This window comes from Triturus cristatus, chromosome 8, assembly GCF_964204655.1.
Source record: "Triturus cristatus chromosome 8, aTriCri1.1, whole genome shotgun sequence".
Classification (NCBI taxonomy): Eukaryota; Metazoa; Chordata; class Amphibia; order Caudata; family Salamandridae; genus Triturus; species Triturus cristatus.
In genome coordinates this window covers 985,984,676-985,991,728 of record NC_140591.1, presented here as the reverse complement: position 1 = coordinate 985,991,728, position 7,053 = coordinate 985,984,676, and positions in this window count along the sequence as shown.

Here is a 7,053-nt window from a genome sequence, read left to right as displayed (position 1 = left end):
AAAAAATCTTTAATCACAGGGATTTGAAAAAATGAGGTTTGGGAAGGGCCCTTCCTATACGCAGTCAAAGCTGCGAGATGAACTTTTATAGACTGGAAATTAAGCCCAGATTGAGCTAACTGCAGCAGATAAGGAAAAATAACATCTTCTTTACAGGATGTAGGGTCAATGTCCTTTGCCGTGCACCATAAGCAGAATCTCTTCCACTTATAGGCGTAAGAAGTCCTTGTAGACGGTCTCTTCGCCTCTTTCAAGATCTCCATACAGTCCTGAGGTAGGTTCAAGTGTCCATACTGTACTAGCTCAGGAGCCATGCTGCCAAACTCAAGGACGAGAGATTGGGGTGAACCATCTGTCCTCCGAACTTCGTGAGAAGGTCCGGTCGACACGGCAGGCGCCGGTGTGGCAGAACAGACCGGTGAAGAAGGTCGGTGAACCACCATTGCCTCGGCCACTCCGGAGCAATCAGGATCATCCTGGCTCTGGATTGCGACAGCTTGATCAGCACCGCCGGAATCAGGGGAATGGGTGGAAAGGCGTAGAGAAAGCTGTTGGACCAGCTGATCCATAGGGCATTCCCCAGTGTCCCTGGTTGGTAGTACCTGGACGCGAAGTCGCGGCATTTGCTGTTTTCTGCCGTAGCGAACACATCGATGTCCGGAGTGCCCCACTCTGCGAAGACGTCTCCGAGCACGTCGTCGTTTAGCACCCACTCATGATTTTCTTGGGCGAGTCTGCTGAGCGCATCGGCTTGGGCATTCTGCACTCCCGGCAGATGGGTTGCCGTGATCGTCAGGTTCCTGGCCACCAGCCAATTCCAGATAGTCTGTGCCTCCCGAGACAGCGTGCGTGAACGGGAGCCCCCCTGCTTGTTGAGGTAGTACATGGTAGTAGTATTGTCCGTCTGAACAAGCAGGGAGTTCGTCGTGAAGGATGGATGGAACGCCTTCAGGGCCAAGTGTACTGCTCTGAGTTCCAAAAAGTTGATGTGGTAAGTCATCCCCGTCTGCGACCATATCCCCTGAATCTGAAGAGGGCCCGAATGCGCTCCCCAGCCCTGGAGAGACGCATCGGTCACTATGGTCTGGACCGGAATATCCTTGTGGAAAGGAGTCCCCTTGCAAACATTCTCTGAGGAGCACCACCATTTCAGAGATTGGAGAGCGTGTTGGGACAGATGAATCTTGTCCTCCCAACGCCCCCGCCTCTGGTCCCATTGATCCTCCAGACATTCCTGCAGAGGCCTCATATGCAGACGTGCATTGGGGGTGAGAAAGATGCATGAAGCCATCGACCCCAGCAAGGAAGACACCGTCCTCACTGTAGGAGAGTGGGCTGAGAGGAGGTGCAGGGCCTTCCCACGGATCGATAAGCGTCTCTCCTCCGAAGGACACACGCTTGCGTTCAAGGTATTGACTGAGGCCCCCCAAGTACTGGAGACACTGCACAGGGATCGGCACTGACTTTGACATGTTGATGTGCAGCCCCAGGCGTTGCAGCAAGGCAGCTGTCCTGTTGAAGTGACACTGGGCTTCCCGGTACGTGGAGGCTTTGATCAGCCAGTCGTCCAGGTATGGATACACAAACACCTTGCTCTTCCGCAAGTGTGCCGCCACCACTGCCATGCACTTGGAGAACGTCCGTGGGGCAGACTACAGACCAAACGGGAGTACTGTATACTGGTAATGGTTGTTGCCTACCAGAAACCTCAGGAACTTGCAATGCTTTAGTGCGATCGGCACATGGAAGTAAGCGTCCTGCAGATCTATGGTGCACAGCCAGTCTCCTCGATGCAACTGAGGGTAAATCTGATGCAGGGACAACATACCGAACTTCTCTCTGCGGATCCACTTGTTTGCTTGACGCAGATCCAGAATAGGCCTGAACTCGTTTTTGTCCTTTTTTCTGACGAGAAAGAACCTGGAGTAAAGACCTTTTCCTTTTTGCCTCAAAGGAACAGCTTCTATGGCCTTCTTTGCCAACAGAACGTCCGCCTCCCGCTGGAGCTCCCGCACCATGTAGGGAGAGCGCACTGGTGGAATCTGTGGAGGCGGGCTGGTGAAACCAAGACTGTATCCATTGCAAACAATATTCAGCACCCACTTGTCCTGAGTTATTGTCCTCCACTCTGCCAGGTAGTGTTGAATACTTCCCCCCCCACCGGACCGGGTAACGGATGAGGGGGAAGTGACCCTTCAGGGCTTCGACCCGGCCGGGCCTTTGGTCCCCGACTAGGATTGATGCTGACCCCTGCCCCTCTGGCGCTTCTGAAAGGACTGCCTGGGGAACTGTTGCTGTTGTTGCTGGTGCCCAGACTGACACCCTTGACCTCGTTGCTTCGAATAGCGCCTGCCATAGGAGCGGAACGACCTCTTCTGCTCCTTGGGTCTGTCCAACCCCACGGCCTTCAGGGTCTCCGCTTCGGCCTTCATGCGGGCCATCTCGTCATCCGCATGAGATCCGAATAGCGTCGTGCTGGAGAAAGGCAAATTGGCGATCTTCTGCTGCGCCTCAGGCTTCAAAGAGGTGAGCCTCAGCCAGGAATGCCTCCTCATGTGTACCCCGTGACAGTACCCATGGGCCGCCAGCAACGACACATCCCCCGCAGCACTAATGATCTGGTTAGAGACCATCATGCCCTCGTTCAGAACCTCCTGGAAATCCTCCCTTTTATCCCTAGGCAGGGAGGCAGCAAACTGTTGCAAGGAGTCCCAAAGTGACCGGTAATAGCGACCCAACAGAGCGGAGGCGCTAGCAGCCTTCATCGTGGTGGCCGACGTGGAGCACACTCTCCTCCCCAAGGAGTCCATCTTGCGACTCTCCTTATCCGGAGGGGCCGTGGAAGAGGGCGTCGTGGAGTGTTGTTTACGAGCCGCAACCACAATGACTGAGTCCGGGGGAGGGTCCACCCGGAGGAACGCCGGGTCCGAATCCGGGGCCCTGTACTTTTTCTGCAGTCTTGAGGGAGCCGACTTCACCACGGCTGGTGTCAAGAAGACCTCCATGGCTGGCTACTCCAACCCCGGGACCAAAGGAAGGAGGGGACGTGACAGATGAGCCTTGTGCAATGTTTCAAAGATCACCGAGGTAGTGGGCACCGGGACTGCTACCGAGATCCCCAATTTCGCCGCTCCCCTCATCAGCACCTCCTGGAACGTGGCCACATCATCCACCGGCGAGATTCGGGTAGGCGGTGTCTCCGACAGTGAGGGAGAGAAACGTCCAGTGCCAGAAGAGTCCGTCCTCGTGCCTCTGGAACGAGATCTATATCTCCGTCGTCCGTGTCTTGTGCGAGTGGACGACCTGCGTCTACTCCGTGACCTCCGTCGAGAGCGAGACCTCGGTCTTCGTGTAGCCTTAGGAGTCGCCGGTCGCCGAGGAGACGGCGGAAGCTGTGGCACCGGCGGCGTACGTCTTAGGCGGAGGAGGAGTGGGAGGAGGAGGAGGAGGAGGGGGAGGCGGAGGAGGCGGTGTAGGAGGACGCTGAGGCAGCGGCTGAGAGAGAGGCTGCGGGGCTCCATCACTCCGTGCAGGAGAACCCGGACCAGCACTGTCCAGACTCTCGTCCACCCTTCTCCTCTTGGCGGGCCTGTCCCGTCTCGAAAAGCGCGAGGTGGAGCGCCGCCTTCTCCCAGATCCACGACTGGAGATTGTGATCACCGAAGACGTGTCACCAGTGGTCCTCGACGTCGAACTGAACGTCGACCTCGTACAGTGTCTCTTCGCCGATCGCCGTCCCCCCCTCGACGACCGGCCTCTCGACGTCGAGCGGTGTCTCCTCGACGTCGACCTTAGTCGCCGCGCCGGCGAGCCCCGTCTCGACGTCGATCTCCTTCGCTTCGACGTCTGTCTTCGCCTCGACGGCGATTTGTGCCTCGACGGCGATTTGTGCCTCGACGGCGATTTGTGCCTCGACGGCGATTTGTGCCTCGATGGCGATTTGTGCCTCGACGGCGATTTGTGCCTCGACGGCGATTTGTGCCTCGACGGCGATTTGTGCCTCGACGGCGATTTGTGCCTCGACGGCGATTTGTGCCTCGACGGCGATTTGTGCCTCGACGGCGATTTGTGCCTCGACGGCAATCTGTGCCTCGACGGCAATCTGTGCCTCGACGGCAATCTGTGCCTCGACGGCAATCTGTGCCTCGACGGCAATCTGTGCCTCGACGGCAATCTGTGCCTCGACGGCAATCTGTGCCTCGACGTCAGTCGCCGGTGTCGATGTCGTTCCAGGGGGCTCGGTACGACGTCGATGGTGTGTCGACGTTGACTGCGGAGACTTCAACGGCGACCCGTCGAACGCCGAGAATGCTGAGATCCAGAGCCCTGGATCGACGGCGAACATACCGTTGCTTTATCCCTCGCCGTCGTCGCCTTCGACGTCGAACGCGACCTACCAGCCGGTAGGCGCCGTTTTCTGCCCTTTTTTTTGCCCGGAGGTCCCTCCAGTGGCTGAAGCATGGGCAGAGGAAGGGGAAGGAGATCCTCCGAGCCCCGAAGTCCCACCTGTCCGCCGCTCCTCTCGTCCCTGGAGGCAAATCTTCTCCCTGTCCCTCAGGGTCCTCTTGGAGAAGGTCTTGCAGATGGCACATGCAGCAGGGACATGAGATGATGACAAGCAGAGGATGCAGACATCATGTGGGTCCGTCTTGGCCTTCCTCCCACATTCAGGGCACTTATCAAATAAAGCCATGTTAAAAGTGGCCAAACTGCCCCAAATTGCAGGATGCAATAGAGGAAGGCGCTAGACGTCGAGTGAACAAACTATTTATCCAAAAATATCAAATATTAACCAAATATCCATCCAAAGGCTAGAGCTCAAGCTCCAGGGGCCTGCAAGCAGGAGCCGGAAAAAAGAACTGAAAGTAACTTGCTTTGGCTGTGCATCCTGGGATACCGGAGGTCTCTGGAGAGCTTCTTAAAGGCACGGTATCCCTTTAGCAGACACATAATGACAGCCTATAGGGCTTGTCTGTCCCCCCCTTCCTCTCTATTGTTTAAGGGGATTTTGGTGAAGGGAGTGTGAGCTAATGAAGGAACATGTCAAATGTGAATAAAAATGACATTTAAACTTTATTTTGGCTTTTGTTTTCACTTCAGAGGAAGTGCTGGCCAGTGCAGCCATATTGTGATTAGGCTGTATTATTTTGTCTGTCTCTTAAGTGTCTTTGCAGGTTTGCAAATGCAGGACAGCTTAAGAGATATTTTTGATTGCTCCGGGGTCCCCGCACATGGGCGGGACTATTCATAGATTATGACTATACACAGAGATCCCCTACTACAGAAGTTCCTTTCTCCCTGCCCAGACTCCAAGTGGTTGGGGGTGACAAAAAGCAAGTGTGAAGTTCTTAAGTGTGCCGCGGCAACACTTGAGATGTAAGAGGGTCAAGCATAGCTCCGCCCCACGCATCCTAGCAGGTTGGCCCATCTTGCCAACCCATAGCCCCCCCCCCGCCCTTTGTGCATTCCTTTCAGACAGTGAGACAAATGGAAACTGTTCATGCATGTAACCCAGGATACAGGCACCAAATGGTTAGGACAAGAAAATGTCAGCTTTCTAAAAGTGACATTTTCAGAATGTTGACTTATTTATGCATTCAAAATATTTATAGAGCTCACTCTTACCACTGTTCTCCTGGCGCTAAAGCTCTACTGGGACAGGGGGCAGAGCTTGCATGGGCTGCGAAACGGCTGCACAGTGAGCCAGCCCCACCAGCAGAGTCTACTATTCATTAAGAATCCGGCATAATTGGGATGACAGACCTGTAAATATAGGGTTCCTAAAGGACTTGAGCCGTTGTGGCACAAAAGTGAGAGAGCGGAAGGCTATATGTGGTCTCCTGATCACACAGCGAGACAGTGGCGGGCGACAGAGAGGCAGTGGAGGGCGACAGAGAGGCAGTGGAGGGTGACAGGCCTGTGCGTGGCCCTGTGGCCCCAGGCAGGAGTGATCGAGAGGCCGCACCGGTGAGGTTGGGTGGCCTCGGGAGAAGGTAGCGCTGCAGTGGTGGCTGTGCCGTGGCCGGGAGTCTCTTGTGTCAACATAAAGAGCACCGAGGACCTAGTACTGATCAGAACGTCACAGAGGAGGCACATAGTGAAGACAAGCTCCCACATATCTGCCTGCCAGATTGCCCTGCCCAGGGACAGCGCAGTGTGCCAGCATTAGACTACATCTCCTCCCAGGAATACGGCAGGCTGAGAAATGGGGCCGCTGCAGTGATCCTGCGGCGGGACCGGGATTTGGGTGCCGATACCCTTGAAGTGGGTTGGACCCACGGTGTGCTTGGGCTCCCCACCTCCTCCATTTGCGCACCAGGCCTTCCTGGACTTTCTGGCAGACGTTGGGACTGTATCAGCTGCAGTGGGGGCCTGGCCCCCTGGCCGCTCGTCCATTCTCCTTGACAATTTGGATTTTTATGCCCAATAGAACATTTCTTTGCACTATATGATACAGGAGGGCCTGGTGTAAGTGTAGCAGTCCAACGGTCTGTGCCAGCGAGACTGTTACATTCGGCAAGAGGTGTTCAGCAGCCTATTTCGGATCCCGCTCAGCAGTCTGGGGGACTCGTCGATGGTCAGGTGAGCAGCACCACAGTTGGATTTCTGGCCTGGCCGTGCTCCCAGTGGTGGTGTTATACGTAGTCCCCTGGACAAGCATTGTGAATCCTGACTGCCCCTTGTCATCGTGGCCCACCCTGCCATGGAAACTGATTTCTATCAGTGCTTAAGTGTGTCACTGGATCATAACCATTATGGGGAAAAGTGATGCTAAGCAGATGAGGCTACAGTTTGCGAAATGGGCTCGAAGAAGTCTCCTTTGTGGTATGATGTGCTCTCACAGCAGGACAATGACTTCAGGGAAATTTTGGTATGAGGTACATTTAAGCCTCTGAAAAAGAGACACAACTAGACATTGTCTAGCTGGATCAGGTAAAGAAGAGAGTTACTAGACACGATGACCGCATCAACCAACTAGAATGGGTATTTGATGCAGACTACTTCCACAGAGGCTCAGGAACAATTACTCAAAATGGACAAAGTGCTGGAGGT